The sequence below is a fragment of the Saccoglossus kowalevskii genome, chromosome 19 (genome assembly GCF_978046115.1).
Source record: "Saccoglossus kowalevskii chromosome 19, keSacKowa6.1, whole genome shotgun sequence".
Taxonomy (NCBI): domain Eukaryota; kingdom Metazoa; phylum Hemichordata; class Enteropneusta; family Harrimaniidae; genus Saccoglossus; species Saccoglossus kowalevskii.
In genome coordinates, this window is record NC_140659.1 from 31432076 (window position 1) to 31451496 (window position 19421).

A 19421-nucleotide genomic window follows, 5' to 3' on the forward strand; every position below is an offset into this window, starting at 1 on the left:
CCTGTATCCCATTTACCTCTACCTACCTGTATCCCATTTACCTCCACCTACCTGTATCCCATTTACCTCCACCTACCTGTATCCCGTTTACCTCCACCTACCTGTATCCCATTTACCTCCACCTACCTGTATCCCATTTACTTCCACCTACCTGTATCTCATTTACCTCCACCTACCTGTATCCCATTTACCTCTACCTCCCTGTATCCCATTTACCTCTACCTCCCTGTATTCCATTTACCTCTACCTACCTGTATCCCATTTACCTCCACCTACCTGTATCTCATTTACCTCTATCTCCATGTATTCCATTTACTTCCACCTACCTGTATCCCATTTACCTCCACCTACCTGTATCCCATTTACCTCCACCTACCTGTATCCCATTTACCTCCACCTACCTGTATTCCATTTACCTCTATCTCCATGTATCCCATTTACCTCTACCTACCTGTATCCCATTTACCTCCACCTACCTGTATCCAATTTACCTCCACCTACCTGTATCCCATTTACCTCTACTTCCCTGTATTCCATTTACCTCCACCTACCTGTATCCCATTTACCTCCACCTACCTGTATCCCATTTACCTCCACCTACCTGTATTCCATTTACCTCTATCTCCATGTATCCCATTTACCTCTACCTACCTGTATCCCATTTACCTCCACCTACCTGTATCCAATTTACCTCCACCTACCTGTATCCCATTTACCTCTACTTCCCTGTATTCCATTTACCTCCATCTACCTGTATACCATTTACCTCCACCTCCCTCTATCCCATTTACTTCTACCTCTCTGTATTCCATTTACCTCTACCTCCCTGTATTCCATTTACCACTATCTCCCTGTATTCCATTTACCTCCATCTGCTTGTATTCCATTTACCTCCACCTACCTGTATTCCATTTACCTCCATCTACCTGTATTCCATTTACCTCCACCTACCTGTATTCCATTCACCTCCACCTACAGTACCTGTATCCCATCTACCTCCATCTACCTGTATTCCATTCACCTCTACCTACCTGTATTCCATTTACCTTCATCTACCTGTATTCCATTCACCTCCACCTACCTGTATCCCATTTACCTTTCATCTACCTGTATTCCATTTACCTCCACCTACCTATATCCCATTTACCTTTCATCTACCTGTATTCCATTTACCTCCACCTACCTGTATCCCATTTAACTGTATCCCATCTACCTCCACCTACCTGTATCCAATTTACCTCCACCTACAGTACCTGTATCCCATCTACCTGTATCCCATTCACCTCCACCCACAGTACCTGTATCCCATCTACCTCCACTTACTTTTGTCATGTTTACTTCCACCTATCTGTATCCTATTTACAAATTAATAACGCCTTCATAACAGTTATATCAGTTATATCTACATTTTTTAGTGAGATAATTGTTTGACATTGTAAAAGAAGAAAGTATTAATTAATTGTTTTAAAGCAATTGATGGTGGTTTCAAATTGCTTAGCCGAAGAACTAAGACAGTTATAATGAACTAACTAACCTCAAAATGCTAATATATTGTAAGAGTTATTGGCTATGCTTTAATCTTTGTAATAAATCTTGACTGGTTTAGTGAAATAGTCATGATGGTAAATCTGATTTTATAGGTAATGTGTCTACTACAGTGTAGGCGCCCTGGGTGTTACTCATCTATACATCATGTTTATTATACTTCACCCGTTGTGAAGTCTTGTCAGCCTTGCATCAAATTCTCACTACTAAAATTTCAAGGTCTGTCAGCACAATCGTTAATCATCATATATCTTCATAAACCTGAAAAACCTCAAAAACTTTCTCTTATATTCAGAATTATGAAGTTTAATTAGATATATATAAAAACAGACATAATCAAGTATTTTGTGTTTAATTTGCAACATTTGGATAATTATGCAAAGCCAATTTAGTATTATTAGCCAATTGTGTTATATATCATTCACTTAATTTGAATAATATGTAAATTGTTTTTGTATAAGCCAATCAAAGGTTTTGTTTACAGTTATATCTAAAAATAGTTGATGAATTGGATACAGTTAGACATAAAGTCATAAATTGTAATGATATCCTTTCAGTCACTACCGCTATGTAAACTATCTTGTAAAATATCCAGGTTCCAAGAGACAACAAGTTATTTATAAAGTTATTGATGACATTATTGAAATGTGTAAACCGATCCCAGACATGTAATTGTTGTGGGCACCAAATATTATTCTTCTGTTCTTACTGAAACTTTCATGGTTTATTGATTTTTTAACAAGTAAATTGGATTTCTGTCAGAAAAGCATTGTGGACAATACCAAATGATTGAATTATTGATGATGCAATAGGAATTTGCAAAAAATTGCTTGAGATATTTTGTCTGGCAATATGGCGATGTCAAGATGCTTCAGACACTTTACATGCACTTTACATGCAATTTGGAAGGGGGGATTTTCTAATAAAGCCTATTTCATGGTACCGGTAGTAATTAATGTCTATGATTCTTTCTATTCAAAACTTTGGAAGGTGTTGCTTTTTCCATGAGAATAAGCAGTGTATATTCTCTCATTTTGCAAATTGATGTTTTTTTTCCTTACTCAAAATTTATGTTGTTTGAAGTATTTTAATATAAAAATTAATGACTTGTCCAGAATGGAAAGCTTTGTGAAAATAAAGGGAAATAATATGGCTTTGTCATATTATTTAAAAAATACAATTTTCTAAAAGTTAAATATGTAACTGTGGTCTGGGAGAACCTTGCTGCTGTTTAATCAATCTTTCAGAGATTTTCTAATTTGTATTTCTTTCTTTTGTTGAATTTCAGTGTATTTTAATTTTAGTGTTTTAGTGTGTCTTATTTTATTTGTCTTTTGTAATCGTTTTTTATTAAACCCACAGATGGTTAAGTTGTGTAATAAAGTTATTATTATATTTTTCCTTTTTTGTCGTAGTTCATAGCTAGCATCAAATTTATTTATAGAACTTAATTTGAAAACAGATTAGACAAAAATAAAATGGTATTTTCGCTTGTTGGATGCATCTGAAAATCATGCAGCATCAAGTCTTTTCATTGTTTGGCCAAATCGAGGCTGTTGATATTAAGTGATGTTATTCTCATTTAAATTAGTAAAGACAATTAGACAGCTGAAATTTTCATTTTGCTCCAAAAAATAAGTAAAAATGTACACATATTGTGTGATTGAAATTGACTGGAAATTCTTGTTGATCTTTTGAGAGTCATCTTAGTCAATAATTGTTTGTAAAGCTTATATAATAAGCTATTATATCTACCACAAGACGTAATAGTTATTATAAAACTAAATGATTTCAGTTTCATTTCTTTGTGAATAAAAATCCTGGTGTTGTTTTTTGTTTGTTTTTGTTTTAAAAATCACCAACATTTATAGATTAGAAGTTGCCATGAGACATACTCATAATTCTATAAAATCACTCTCTGATTGTTGCCATGGAAACATAATGTTGACATTACATGTTCCTCAACCTTTCAATGGTGGGCATTATGTTGGCAAATGAGAAACACTTTTTAATAATGATACCTGCAGAGCCAGTCATTGAGCTAATTCCTTGATGTATTTAGTTGCATTAACCATTTCATCACCAGTTCTCTCTTTTTATCACAAATTCACAAAATAGTCTTAATTGGAACAAAGATTGCCAAATAGTTTTAGTAAAAAATGAAAATTTACACATTCAAATTTTGTCTGTTTGCTCCAAAATTTTGAAGACTATAAACAAAAAGTGCAGAATAATTTGGCTGAGGAAGTCTAATAGTAAATAGGTTAAATATTGATTTTGAATTTTGTTACATGCATTAAGGACCATGAACATTTGCATAATTAATTTGGTATGCTTTATTATTTCTGATTGCATTATTAGTCCTGTTGAATGGGCACTTACGTTTCGGGATCCATCCCTTATTCTGTGTGTTTGTTTGGTCGGCATCATTTCTCTGCCATTTGTGGACCGTTTTTGTATAAAAAAAATTGTAATGGAATACAAAACCACCTAGTGTCCTGTTTTTTTCTAAAAACATTGACATGGCATCAACCGTTTTTCCAGCATGCCCTGATATTATTCAAACTTGGTGTTGACTTTGCTCATCGAGTTACTGATGAACGTCTGTTTGTTTTGTTTTTGAAGATTGTTTTATTCTCATAAGTCTATTTCTCGGACATGTTTTATTAATTTTGTTCTAAGTTGGTACAAAGACAAGACATGATGGTATTCATAAGTACATTTGTTTCAACATGTTATCAACCATTTCTCTGGTGTGTCTGGTTTAGTTTCATTCAAACATGGTTCTGTCTGTACTTGTGGAGGTTACTGATATACATCGTTCATTTTCTATGATTATGTCAATTCTATTTTTAGTAACATCTCGTAATTATGACAACGCTATTCTGCATATTTGATTTAAATATCACAAGACAATGCCCATGAGCAAACCTTAAAAACTGTAATGTCAAATTCATATATTTCTTTTTATTAGGTCGTCACACTGATGTCCTCAAGTAATATGCCTTTGTTGTGTTACTGACATACATTATACCAGTAAGGTATGTAAATCAACAGAATGTGAGCCACAGTATTGAAATATGTGACACTGTTTGTTACTGTGATGTACATAATATTGGTGTTTGTATTTGTTACCTTTATCCTCTGCAATAATATATTTTATTTTGCTACAACTTGATCATGTTTTGTATTATCGTTTCATAATTCTGAGATACAAATATTACGTTTGGGTACATTCCTCTACTTTTCTATAAAATATGAAATGTTTTATCAAATCTGAGTGAAATAATGATTGATATTTCATTCAAATTTATTAATAAATTAATCATAAAAACTCATAATAGACGTATTTAAAAGTGCTATACAGATACAATTGAATGTACTATGAACATCTTCCATTTATGAAAAATGTGCGTCATATTTATCTCTTCATACTTTTCTTTCTTTACATTGGTCATGAAAATTGTCAAGTCACTGAATATAAATAATGGCCCAAAGTGCTCACCATAATACCTTTGTTTAAATGCAATTCCTATAACATAAGAAATACTGATGCAAAATATTGAAGGAAATTTGAACATTTGGTAGAAAAACACTATATATTAAATATTTTCAGATCTGTTTCCATGACAACTATTTTATAAGCATGTTTGCCACCAGTACATGTATGCTACCAGGTTCTAAACGTTCAGCCAATTTGAAGTTCAACTTTTGAAGTTATAGATGAAATCATTTTCTCCTACATTTGCGGAGCTTTTTCTTGAGGGGTCATTATGTTGTTTGGCTTGATGTTTCCTTTAATTGGTATAATTAAATGTCACCATGGCAATGTCCAATACGCAGAAATTATACATTTTCAAAACTTTTTTAATACATTTATGTTGTGTTAGCTCTCTCAATAAATAATATGTATTCACAGATTATTTGTGAAATTGTCTGCATCTGTGGTATTGTTGTTAGCTGATATCTTGAGTAGTTTTTTAGATCTTCTCCAAGATTTGTATCATAATCAATTACTATTTAATGGTAAAAAGTGATTGAGGTAATCCCACTTACATAGTTCATCTAGATTTAGATGTCTAATGGTTGTGGGATACTGGGGATTATTGTGGCACACATACATCATAAAATTCTAATAAAACTACATTGCCAGCTTGCAGTGATAACAAGATACAACATTTGGCTGTTGATTTAGTTTAAGCTTCTTCTAATAGTTGTAGATTCAAATTTATTTGTTTAATATTTGTTTAATAAATTTTGTTACATCAACCAATTACAGTTGTTGACAAATATATGCAAATTTGGTTGCATCAAGCAATTGCAGTTGTTGATTGAATATATGCAAATTTGGCTGCATCAGCCAATTGCAGATGTTGATGAATATATGCAAATTTGGCTGCATCAACCAATTGCAGTTGTTGATTGAATATATGCAAATTTGGCTGCATCAACCAATTGCAGATGTTGATGAATATATGTAAATTTGGCTGCATCAACCAATTGTAGTTGTTGATTGAATATATGCAAATTTGGCTGCATCAACCAATTGCATATGTTGATGAATATATGCAAATTTGATTGCATCAACCAATTTCAGTTTCCGATTGCAATTGATGTATATATGCATTATTTGTTTCATAAATTTGGTTGCATCAACCAATTTCAGTTAACAAATATATACAAATTTGACTGCATCAACCAATTGCAGTTGTTGACAAATATATGTAAATTGCTTGCATCAACCAATTTCAGTTAACAAATATATGCAAATTTGGCTGCATCAACCAATTGCAGTTGTTGACAAATATATGCTAATTTGATTGCATCAACCAATTGCAGTTGTTGATGAATTATATGCAAATTTGGTTGCATCAACCAATTGCAGTTGACGAATATATGCAAATTTATTTGTTTAATATTTGTTAAATAAATTTGATTGCATCAACCAATTGCAATTGTTGACAAATATATGCAAATTTTGTTGCATCATCCAAAAAATACATGAAAAGTAGAAAATTTAAGTGTTTTTCATTTATAAGTGAGATATAAAGGACACATAGATAACATGGTTACTGCTCTCAGCAGGCTGCCAGGCTGTCAAACTATTTGCATCAAGTGTCTGTGGCAAAGGTTGATAAAGCTATGTCCACCAGAAAATGATCCTTGTCTTAATCTTGTTGGCACATGCAGTGATTTAGTACAAGTATGTCAGCAAACTTTCTCTAATCTAATTGTGTTGTTGATGGGTGACTCTAATTTGACCCTTAAACATCATTAACTCACTATGTTCTTAGAGTTTGTTTCACTTGTACTTTTCCGCTGACCCATAGAAATGACCCACAATGTCTTTGCATAGCTGAATATTAATTTGGTTATTCCAACAAGTTTTAGCAGTACAGTTTTAAAATAAATCTGTTTTGTGGGCGTCATTGTATTACTAATCATTTTTTGGTAATTGGAGTTTTTTTTTACCAAGGTCAGTTTTTCAGAGCTGTGAAATAAATCTTGACCTATGATATTTAAATGTTATTGTTTTGGTGCCAGTAGCTCTTTAGATACTGCCATAGCCTCTGATAGCCTCAAGCCCAAAACTCAATATTTTGGTGCATCGTTGGTGGTTTTGTTTTCAATGTCGACAGAACAACCCACAATGCATTGCAGAAGATGCAAATCTACTAATGCCCAGTTGTTCAGTTCAAAAAGAGGTTAAGAAAGTATCAACTTTCTGCAAAATCCACAGAATGGTTGAAAACATATGCAGCAGGTATTTGTTAATGAACATGTGTTTTCTGAGACTTTTAATTCGTTAAATTGTTTGCAGAAAGCAGAAACTACAAAGCATATGAGGCATAGAAAACTCAAATCTGTGATCATATGGGTTACATTAGTTTTGTATTCTTTTCACCTTTACAGAATTTAGACCAGATTCATTGAAATATAATAGAAGAGCACTAATATATCTAACTCTACAACATCTGTAATTTTAAAACGTCCCACAAAAGGTTTCATGTATTCATGACCAGTAATTGTCAGACTACCTCTTGGTCTCAACCGGTACATCTTTCCTCTATGATGCAGTGTTTCTGTTAGCTCAGGTGACTATTGTTTGAGAAATTTAGTGTTTTAGAAATATAAAAATCTGCGTCATAAGTAGTTGTTCAAGGTTGTAACTGATGTGCCTGCAAACTGACCAAATTATAAATGTTCGTGGGCCTACTGTATCTGGCAAATATGTTTTCAATGTCGCTAGATTGTCTAAAACAAATATTACACTTGAAACACTATAGGGCAACTTACAATGAGTTACATTCAAAATTAATAGTGTTCCACTACCTAGAGACTATTAAATCTAGAGTTTGGTGCTACCTGTGGTCGTAATATATACCCCATAATTGTGGTACATCCTACTTTAATCACACTCCAGACTTCTCATTACTCACTTGGGGAGTCATGTAGATGATGATTTTAGAATGTGTATACAGTTGAATATTGATAAGAATATATATAGTCACCATGTGTCTGCTTTATCAAGCTTTCTCTCCTCGGTATTTCAATAGCAGAAAATTTAAAAGCTTTCATCGAGTAAATAACATAGCAAATAAACTTGTTTCTTGGTCGGGTGCATTGGGGTGGTGGTGTTGGGGTGGGAGGCAATGACTTTGTGATTCTCCCATACAGTTGAGCCATATTGTGTCAGCCATTTCGGGTTAAAAAATGTCAAAATATCTTAAGTTAAGCTTAATAATTCAAAAACTAGTTTTGGTAAACAAGTTTCTTTCTTTCAATATTCACATTGCCACTCATGAGGAATAATTTAGTAAATATTTAGGGAATTTGTGTCAAAAGTGTGTTAGCCACTTTCATCGTAAAGCCCACAAATAAATAATTTAGTGTATTTGTACATGTGATAAAGCTCACAGTACTGTAAACTTCTTAATTTAGTGTATTTGTACATGTGATAAAGCTCACAGTACTGTAAACTTCTTAATTTAGTGTATTTGTACATGTGATAAAGCTCACAGTACTGTAAACTTCTTAATTTAGTGTATTTGTACATGTGATAAAGCTCACAGTACTGTAAACTTCTTAATTTAGTGTATTTGTACATGTGATAAAGCTCACAGTACTGTAAACTTCTTAATTTAGTGTATTTGTACATGTGATAAAGCTCACAGTACTGTAAACTTCTTAATTTAGTGTATTTGTACATGTGATAAAGCTCACAGTACTGTAAACTTCTTAATTTAGTGTATTTGTACATGTGATAAAGCTCACAGTACTGTAAACTTCTTAATTTTCACTGCTTGGAAGTTTTATGATTTGATGAGTTAATGAGATTTGTGAAGACAGAATTTCACGGTAGTCGTTTTGACTTTCAGGACTACAGTCAAATTTTCACTGCTACAAAATGTCACAATTTACATTGACTGATGGCATTCATAAAATTGGAGCATTTATTTGATTTACAGTTGATTCTGAAATTATTCATGTTTCAATGTGTTTGGTAAGCTAAACAATAACTACTGATTTATTATATTGTAGTATAGTAAATAGCTCTCTGTTACGACTTACGTGCTTGAGTATGTTATATTAGTAATTGGTCAAGAGGAGATATTAATTGTATTTAGTGAAAACAGCAAGCCTTGTAAGAACAATCGTTTTTAAACAGAGTTGCCATATCCTGGTTCTTTAATAAACATTGTACCTTTACAATTTAAAATAAAAAGTCATTCAAGCATGAAATTGGTCACCTTCAAGTTAATTTCTGGAAAAATATACAATCTGTTCTATGTTCTACTGTTTTGATTAATTGAGAACTGGTCTTTTAAGCCTTGTGTGTGTTTATTCAGTGATATCACTTCCGTTTTAAGTTTAGTCTCCAATTTCCATGTATTTTCTACCAGTCTGTACAACTGAATATTGTGAGTTGTCATAGAACTAGCCCTGGTAAAAAGAATATTGGCTTATATCATTTTCACTGAGATGAGTTCACTAATGCATTCTACTCAAACAAGCAGCAACCATGGAGGCATCTGGAAACCATCACAGTGTAAATCTTAAGCCCAAAGCATTTTGAACACACTGCTACCAAATTTTTAAAACTGATTTAAAAAATAACATAGACTAGCTGGGTAACTTATGCCAGATGATGAGGAAACAAAATACAATGTAATCTTAGTTGTTGCCAAGCAACCAATTTTAGTTGCTATATTACTGCTTGGATCAGCCTCCAGAATTATGTTGAATATATTTAATTATTTTTTTTCAAAGGATATTTGAGAATAAAAGATGTTTTATGTCAGATGTATAGAATTTCATCTTGTTGATACATAAATAATTGTATACATATTTCAGATATCTGTCACTTAGTTGGGTTTAATGGGCCATGTTCATTATGATGACTGCATCATTGCCACACCTAATAAACTATATGTATGTTGTTGAACATGAGATCAAGCTAAGTGCTTTTGACTTTGGATGAAGAGTTATCTTATAACTTCAGATAAGACCTAGTTAATAACATATTTTTGTTTCTAATTATCATGCATGCATCACAAAAATCAAAATGAGTTGAAATTCAAGTTCATTCTTTTATACCTTGTTATAATTGCAATAAAAAATAATAATTTATATATTACTAGGAATTATGAACTTATTTTAGTCTTTTTACATTTTTGTATTTTTTGTTGTTGCCACCTTTCAGGTTATTTCTAAAGAATCAAGTCATTTGCACTTTACTTCTGTAAACCATTCATTGAAAACAAATCACGTCCCTGACCTTCAAGTTGTGTCCTACCAGTAATTGTTTTAATCATCAAATCAATTAGCTAAATGAATTAACTTTGACATTTCAAAGTAAATAATTTATTATCCTTGTTCGTATGTTACTAGAAAAAACAAAATTTGAGTAACTTCTTATCCTAAAAACTATTTATTTACACAGTAGTACAGCAGTAGAAGGAGTAGTACATCTGTGGGCATTTTTTTTCTTTATGTTTTTTTTTTAATTTTAAAAACTTTTTCAAAAGATTATGGAAGCTCTGTATGTCTACCTCTGTCCCCTAAACTTAATAGGTTACTATTAAGTATATTGTGCTTTTAAACACTGGGTGGTTTGTCTCCTAGGGATTGCTATGTGGGGCTACTGTCTGCCTGGAAGTCCTTGGAATGAAACCGGATACTGCCTGAATGACATGGTCAATCATAGACTGTTGGCAACATAGTATTTCAGCTATGCCAGCTTAAAATTACTGTTAAACGTGCTGACTTCCCTGCATACATTGAATACTTAGCTAAGTCGGCCAAATTGGAAGGAATGACCAAATCTGTAATGCTGAGTTGAGTCCTAGTAACGTGCATTTTGTGAGGTTTAGAACAAGAATAAAACTTGGTATGTATTTGTTTCTCTTCATGATCTATGAAGTAGTTGTAGTGTATAACCGCTATTTATTTGTTTCTCTTCATGATCTATGAAGTAGTTGTAGTGTATAACCGCTATGTATTTGTTTCTCTTCATGATCTATGAAGTAGTTGTAGTGTATAACCGCTGTTTATTTGTTAACAGCTTTTTTGTTTGCAGACTGATGGCATTTTTCGGCTTTGAATAAAAGCTTCTTGTATATGGTGTCTGGATCTTGTAATCAGGGCCACTGGTCCTGCAGTACTTTGTGTGCCAGCATACTTGGCCTCAAATCAACACCTACCAAACAGTGTAAACTAGCGTTAAATTAGTGTAAATGTGTTTGAAGGTCATCCTTGAGATATTGAAACACTTGTTATAAAGGTCATTCTCAATTTCCTATTGTTTATTTTCTGACCATTATGTTTAGTGTGAGTGAATAGTGTGAGTATGCATGGCTGGCACATGGGAAGCATAAATACAAACCTACATAATCTTGTCTTCATTGAAATAATGTTTTGCTATAACATATAATTCTTGTTTGAGAAACAGAGAATTGTTGGTTAGTTCGCTGTATTTTATTTCAGTTGAATCTTACTTGTTGATGATGTTATATTAGGGTAATAACTAACCTGCAAAAGTGAAAAAATACCTACAAAATATATATTAAACTTGAAGTGAACAATGAAAAGTAAAATTGTTGTAGTGGCTGTTTTCATTTGGAGTTAATGTTTTAACATGGCCTATTTTCCCCAATCTCTTAGTTTTCGGTTTAGACAGGTATCACTGTATCAGTTCCTCTGTTCGGTCCAGACAGGTGTCACTATTAGTTTCTCAGTGTTCAGTTTAGACAGGTGTCACTATCAGTCTCTCAGTGTTCAGTTTAGACAGGTGTCACTATCAATCACTCAGTGTTCGGTTTGGACAGGTGTCACTGTATCAGTCCTCTGTTCAGTTTAGACAGGTGTCACTATCAGTTTCTTAGTGTTCGGTTTAGACAGGTGTCACTATTAGTTTCTCTGTGTTTGGTTTAGACAGGTGTCACTGTATCTGTCCTTCAGTGTTCGGTTTTGACAGGTGTCACTGTATCTGTCCCTCAGTGTTCAGTTTAGACAGGTGTCACTGTATCAGTCACTGTGTTCGGTTTTGACAGGTGTCACTGTATCTGTCCCTCAGTGTTCAGTTTAGACAGGTGTCACTGTATCAGTCACTCAGTGTTCAGTTTAGACAGATATCACTGTAACAGTCCTGTTCGGTTTAGACAGGTATTATTGTATCAGTCCTTCAGTGTTTGGTTTAGACAGGTGTCACTGTATCAGTCACTCAGTGTTCAGTTTAGGCAGGTGTCACTGTAACAGTTCCTCCGTTCGGTTTGACAGGTGTCATTGTATCATTGTTCGGTTTAGACAGGTGTCACTGTATCAGTCACTCAGTGTTTGGTTTAAAAAGGTGTCACTGTATCAGTCACTCAGTGTTCAGTTTAGACAGGTGTCACTATCAATCACTCAGTGTTTGGTTTAGACAGGTGTCACTGTATCAGTCACTCAGTGTTCAGTTTAGGCAGGTGTCACTGTAACAGTTCCTCCGTTCGGTATGACAGGTGTCATTGTATCATTGTTCGGTTTAGACAGGTGTCACTGTATCAGTCACTCAGTGTTTGGTTTAAAAAGGTGTCACTGTATCAGTCCCTCAGTGTTCAGTTTAGACAGGTGTCACTGTAACAGTCCCTCTGTTCGGTTTAGACAGGTATCATTGTATCAGTTCTTTAGTGTTCAGTTTAGAAAGGTGTCACTATCAGTCCCTCAGTGTTCAGTTTAGGCAACTCTCACTGTAACAGTTCCTCTGTTCAGTTTGACAGGTGTCATTGTATCAGTCCTTCAGTGTTTGGTTTAGACAGGTGTCACTATCAGTTTCCCTGTGTTCAGTTTAGACAGGTGTCACAGTAACAGTCCCTGTGTTCAGTTTAGACAGGTGTCACAGTAACAGTCCCTGTGTTCAGTTTAGACAGGTGTCATTGTATCAGTCCTTCAGTGTTCAATTTAGACAGGTGTCACTATCAGTTTCCCTGTGTTCGGTTTAGACAGGTGTTCAGGTTAGACAGCTGTTCGGTTTAGACAGGACAAATTTTAACTTATTATCACTCCATTTGGTGATTGTTTGGTTTGCACAGATCTTTATTCTCAGTTCCCCAGTGTTCAGTTTAAACAGGTATCACTGTATCAGTCCCTCAGTGTTCCCTTTAGACATGTTTATCTTTGGTGTTTAGACAAATTTCATGCACTTTTCATTTTTGAATGTTCCCCATTTTGAATCTACTAATTGGTATTTATATATTGTTTGAAATAATCATTTGATAAATTTTCATTTGAGTCCCTATGCAATCTAGATTACTACTGGTGTGTGGCATATGGTTCCTTGTCAACAACACACTGAAATCTGACTGCATTATTTATGGCATTTTTAGGTTTAATCACAGACTCCCTTCCTGACATGATAAGTAATTCATCTGGAATGTAAACTATGGGTACTCTCAATTTGTTTGTGTTTCAGATAATAGGCTTTGTTCCTATTTCTGTTATGTTTGTGTATGATTTTAGTTTTTTGAGGAATTTTATGATAGATTAGTTTCCACCTTTCCCAGTAATAATAACCCACTCATAAGATAACCAGCCCCCTCCTCTCCCAGTAATAATGACCCACTCTTAAGATAACCAGCCCCCTCCTCTCCCAGTAATAATGACCCACTCTTAAGATAACCAGCCCCCTCCTCTCCCAGTCATAATGACCCACTCTTAAGATAACCAGCCCCCTCCTCTCCCAGTAATAATGACCCACTCTTAAGATAACCAGCCCCCTCCTCTCCCAGTAATAATGACCCACTCTTAAGATAACCAGCCCCCTCCTCTCCCAGTCATAATGACCCACTCTTAAGATAACCAGCCCCTCCTCTATCAGTAATAATGACCCACTCTTAAGATAACCAGCCCCCTCCTCTCCCAGTCATAATGACCCACTCTTAAGATAACCAGCCCCTCCTCTATCAGTAATAATGACCCACTCTTAAGATAACCAGCCCCCTCCTCTATCAGTAATAATGACCCACTCTTAAGATAACCAGCCCCCTCCTCTACCAGTAATAATGACCCACTCTTAAGATAACCAGCCCCTCCTCTCCCAGTCATAATGACCCACTCTTAAGATAACCAGCCCCTCCTCTATCAGTAATAATGACCCACTCTTAAGATAACCAGCCCCTTCTCTCCCAGTCATAATGACCCACTCTTAAGATAACCAGCCCCTCCTCTATCAGTAATAATGACCCACTCTTAAGATAACCAGCCCCCTCCTCTATCAGTAATAATGACCCACTTTTAAGATAACCAGCCCCCTTCTCTCCCAGTCATAATGACCCACTCTTAAGATAACCAGCCCCCTCCTCTACCAGTAATAATGACCCACTCTTAAGATAACCAGCCCCTCCTCTATCAGTAATAATGACCCACTCTTAAGATAACCAGCCCCCTCCTCTATCAGTAATAATGACCCACTTTTAAGATAACCAGCCCCCTTCTCTCCCAGTCATAATGACCCACTCTTAAGATAACCAGCCCCCTCCTCTCCCAGTAATAATGAACCACTCTTAAGATAACCAGCCCCTCCTCTACCAGTAATAATGACCCACTCTTATAATAACCAGCCCCCTTCTCTCCCAGTAATAATGACCCACTCTTAAGATAACCAGCCCCCTTTTCTCCCAGTAATAATGACCCACTCTTAAGATAACCAGCCCCCTTCTCTCCCAGTAATAATGACCCACTCTTACGATAACCAGCCCCCTCCTCTCCCAGTAATAATGACCACTTTTAAGATAACCAGCCCCCTCCTCTATCAGTAATAATGACCCACTCTTAAGATAACCAGCCCCCTCCTCTACCAGTAATAATGACCCACTCTTAAGATAACCAGCCCCTCCTCTATCAGTAATAATGACCCACTCTTAAGATAACCAGCCCCCTCCTCTACCAGTAATAATGACCCACTCTTAAGATAACCAGCCCCCTCCTCTCCCAGTAATAATGACCACTTTTAAGATAACCAGCCCCCTCCTCTCCCAGTCATAATGACCCATTCTTAAGATAACCAGCCCCTCCTCTATCAGTAATAATGACCCACTCTGAAGATAACCAGCCCCTCCTCTCCCAGTAATAATGACCCACTCTTAAGATAACCAGCCCCTCCTCTCCCAGTAATAATGACCCACTTTTAAGATAACCAGCCCCTCCTCTATCAGTAATAATGACCTACTCTTAAGATAACCAGCCCCCTCCTCTACCAGTCATAATGACCCACTCTTAAGATAACCAGCCCCCTCCTCTCCCAGTCATAATGACCCATTCTTAAAATAACCAGCCCCTCTATCAGTAATAATGACCCACTCTTAAGATAACCAGCCCCTCCTCTCCCAGTAATAATGACCCACTCTTAAGATAACCAGCCCCCTCCTCTATCAGTAATAATGACCCACTCTTAAGATAACCAGCCCCTCCTCTATCAGTAATAATGACCCACTCTTAAGATAACCAGCCCCCTCCTCTATCAGTAATAATGACCCACTCATAAGATAACCAGCCCCTCCTCTACCAGTAATAATGACCCAATCTTAAGATAACCAGCCCCCTTCTCTCCCAGTAATAATGACCCACTCTTAAGATAACCAGCCCCCTCCTCTACCAGTAATAATGACCCACTCTTAAGATAACCAGCCCCCTTCTCTCCCAGTAATAATGACCCACTCTTAAGATAACCAGCCCCCTTCTCTCCCAGTAATAATGACCCACTCTTAAGATAACCAGCCCCCTCCTCTACCAGTAATAATGACCCACTCTTAAGATAACCAGCCCCTCCTCTATGAGTAATAATGACCCACTCTTAAGATAACCAGCCCCCTCCTCTCCCAGTAATAATGACCCACTCTTAAGATAACCAGCCCCCTCCTCTATCAGTAATAATGACCCAATCTTAAGATAACCAGCCCCCTTCTCTCCCAGTAATAATGACCCACTCTTAAGATAACCAGCCCCCTTCTCTCCCAGTAATAATGACCCACTCTTAAGATAACCAGCCCCCTCCTCTACCAGTAATAATGACCCACTCTTAAGATAACCAGCCCCCTTCTCTCCCAGTAATAATGACCCACTCTTAAGATAACCAGCCCCCTTCTCTCCCAGTAATAATGACCCACTCTTAAGATAACCAGCCCCCTCCTCTATCAGTAATAATGACCCACTCTTAAGATAACCAGCCCCCTCCTCTCTCAGTCATAATGACCCATTCTTAAGATAACCAGCCCCTCCTCTCCCAGTAATAATGACCCACTCTTAAGATAACCAGCCCCCTCCTCTATCAGTAATAATGACCCAAACTCAAGATAACCAGCCCCTCCTCTCCCAGTCATAATGACCCACTCTTAAGATAACCAGCCCCTCCTCTCCCAGTCATAATGACCCACTCATAAGATAACAAGCCCCTCCTCTCCCAGTAATAATGACCCACTCATAAGATAACAAGCCCCTCCTCTCCCAGTAATAATGACCCACTCTTAAGATAACCAGCCCCTCCTCTCCCAGTCATGACCCACTCATAAGATAACAAGCCCCTTCTCTCCCAGTAATAATGACCCACTCTTAAGATAACCAGCCCCTCCTCTCCCAGTCATAATGACCCACTCTTAAGATAACCAGCCCCTCCTCTATCAGTAATAATGACCTACTCTTAAGATAACCAGCCCCCTCCTCTCCCAGTCATAATGACCCACTCTTAAGATAACCAGCCCCCTCCTCTCCCAGTCATAATGACCACTCTTAAGATAACCAGCCCCCTCCTCTCCCAGTCATAATGACCCATTCTTAAGATAACCAGCCCCTCTATCAGTAATAATTACCCACTCTTAAGATAACCAGCCCCTCCTCTCCCAGTAATAATGACCCACTCTTAAGATAACCAGCCCCCTCCTCTATCAGTAATAATGACCCACTCTTAAGATAACCAGCCCCTCCTCTATCAGTAATAATGACCCACTCTTAAGATAACCAGCCCCCTCCTCTATCAGTAATAATGACCCACTCATAAGATAACCAGCCCCTCCTCTACCAGTAATAATGACCCAATCTTAAGATAACCAGCCCCCTTCTCTCCCAGTAATAATGGCCCACTCTTAAGATAACCAGCCCCCTTCTCTCCCAGTAATAATGACCCACTCTTAAGATAACCAGCCCCCTCCTCTACCAGTAATAATGACCCACTCTTAAGATAACCAGCCCCCTTCTCTCCCAGTAATAATGACCCACTCTTAAGATAACCAGCCCCCTTCTCTCCCAGTAATAATGACCCACTCTTAAGATAACCAGCCCCCTCCTCTACCAGTAATAATGACCCACTCTTAAGATAACCAGCCCCTCCTCTATGAGTAATAATGACCCACTCTTAAGATAACCAGCCCCCTCCTCTCCCAGTAATAATGACCCACTCTTAAGATAACCAGCCCCCTCCTCTCCCAGTAATAATGACCCAATCTTAAGATAACCAGCCCCCTTCTCTCCCAGTAATAATGACCCACTCTTAAGATAACCAGCCCCCTTCTCTCCCAGTAATAATGACCCACTCTTAAGATAACCAGCCCCCTCCTCTACCAGTAATAATGACCCACTCTTAAGATAACCAGCCCCCTTCTCTCCCAGTAATAATGACCCACTCTTAAGATAACCATCCCCCTTCTCTCCCAGTAATAATGACCCACTCTTAAGATAACCAGCCCCCTCCTCTATCAGTAATAATGACCCACTCTTAAGATAACCAGCCCCCTCCTCTCTCAGTCATAATGACCCATTCTTAAGATAACCAGCCCCTCCTCTCCCAGTAATAATGACCCACTCTTAAGATAACCAGCCCCCTCCTCTATCAGTAATAATGACCCAAACTCAAGATAACCAGCCCCTCCTCTCCCAGTCATAATGACCCACTCTTAAGATAACCAGCCCCTCCTCTCCCAGTCATAATGACCCACTCATAAGATAACAAGCCCCTCCTCTCCCAGTAATAATGACCCACTCTTAAGATAACCAGCCCCTCCTCTCCCAGTCATAATGACCCACTCATAAGATAACAAGCCCCTTCTCTCCCAGTAATAATGACCCACTCTTAAGATAACCAGCCCCTCCTCTCCCAGTCATAATGACCCACTCTTAAGATAACCAGCCCCTCCTCTCCCAGTAATAATGACCCACTCTTAAGATAACCAGCCCCCTCCCCTATCAGTAATAATGACCCACTCTTAAGATAACCAGCCCCTCCTCTCCAGTCATAATGACCCACTCTTAAGATAACCAGCCCCCTCCTCTCCCAGTCATAATGACCACTCTTAAGATAACCAGCCCCCTCCTCTCCCAGTCATAATGACCCATTCTTAAGATAACCAGCCCCTCCTCTATCAGTAATAATGACCCACTCTTAAGATAACCAGCCCCTCCTCTCCCAGTAATAGTGACCCACTCTTAAGATAACCAGCCCCCTCCTCTATCAGTAATAATGACCCACTCTTAAGATAACCAGCCCCCTCCTCTACCAGTAATAATGACCCAATCTTAAGATAGCAAGCCCCTCCTCTCCCAGTAATAATGACCCACTCTTAAGATAACCAGCCCCTCCTCTCCCAGTCATAATGACCCACTCTTAAGATAACCAGCCCCTCCTCTCCCAGTAATAATGACTCACTCTTAAGATAACCAGCCCCCTCCTCTATCAGTAATAATGACCCACTCTTAAGATAACCAGCCCCCTCCTCTACCAGTAATAATGACCCACTCTTAAGATAACCAGCCCCTCCTCTATCAGTAATAATGACCCACTCTTAAGATAACCAGCCCCCTCCTCTACCAGTAATAATGACCCACTCTTAAGATAACCAGCCCCCTCCTCTCCCAGTAATAATGACCACTTTTAAGATAACCAGCCCCCTCCTCTCCCAGTCATAATGACCCATTCTTAAGATAACCAGCCCCTCCTCTATCAGTAATAATGACCCACTCTGAAGATAACCAGCCCCTCCTCTCCCAGTAATAATGACCCACTCTTAAGATAACCAGCCCCTCCTCTCCCAGTAATAATGACCCACTTTTAAGATAACCAGCCCCTCCTCTATCAGTAATAATGACCTACTCTTAAGATAACCAGCCCCCTCCTCTCCCAGTCATAATGACCCACTCTTAAGATAACCAGCCCCCTCCTCTCCCAGTCATAATGACCACTCTTAAGATAACCAGCCCCCTCCTCTCCCAGTCATAATGACCCATTCTTAAGATAACCAGCCCCTCTATCAGTAATAATGACCCACTCTTAAGATAACCAGCCCCTCCTCTCCCAGTAATAATGACCCACTCTTAAGATAACCAGCCCCCTCCTCTATCAGTAATAATGACCC

General features: G+C 37.5%; 1 protein-coding gene across 1 annotated transcript in view; it reads left to right on the top strand.

Annotated features, from left to right (window-relative positions):
* LOC146731473 (zinc finger MIZ domain-containing protein 1-like) overlaps positions 1 to 19421 on the top strand; it is a 175795-nt gene that overhangs the window by 90155 nt on the left and 66219 nt on the right. The window contains exon 3 of the mRNA XM_085493796.1: positions 4520 to 4586. The gene's annotated coding sequence lies outside the window, so the exon portion shown is untranslated. The remainder of the gene's footprint in view (positions 1 to 4519; positions 4587 to 19421) is intronic.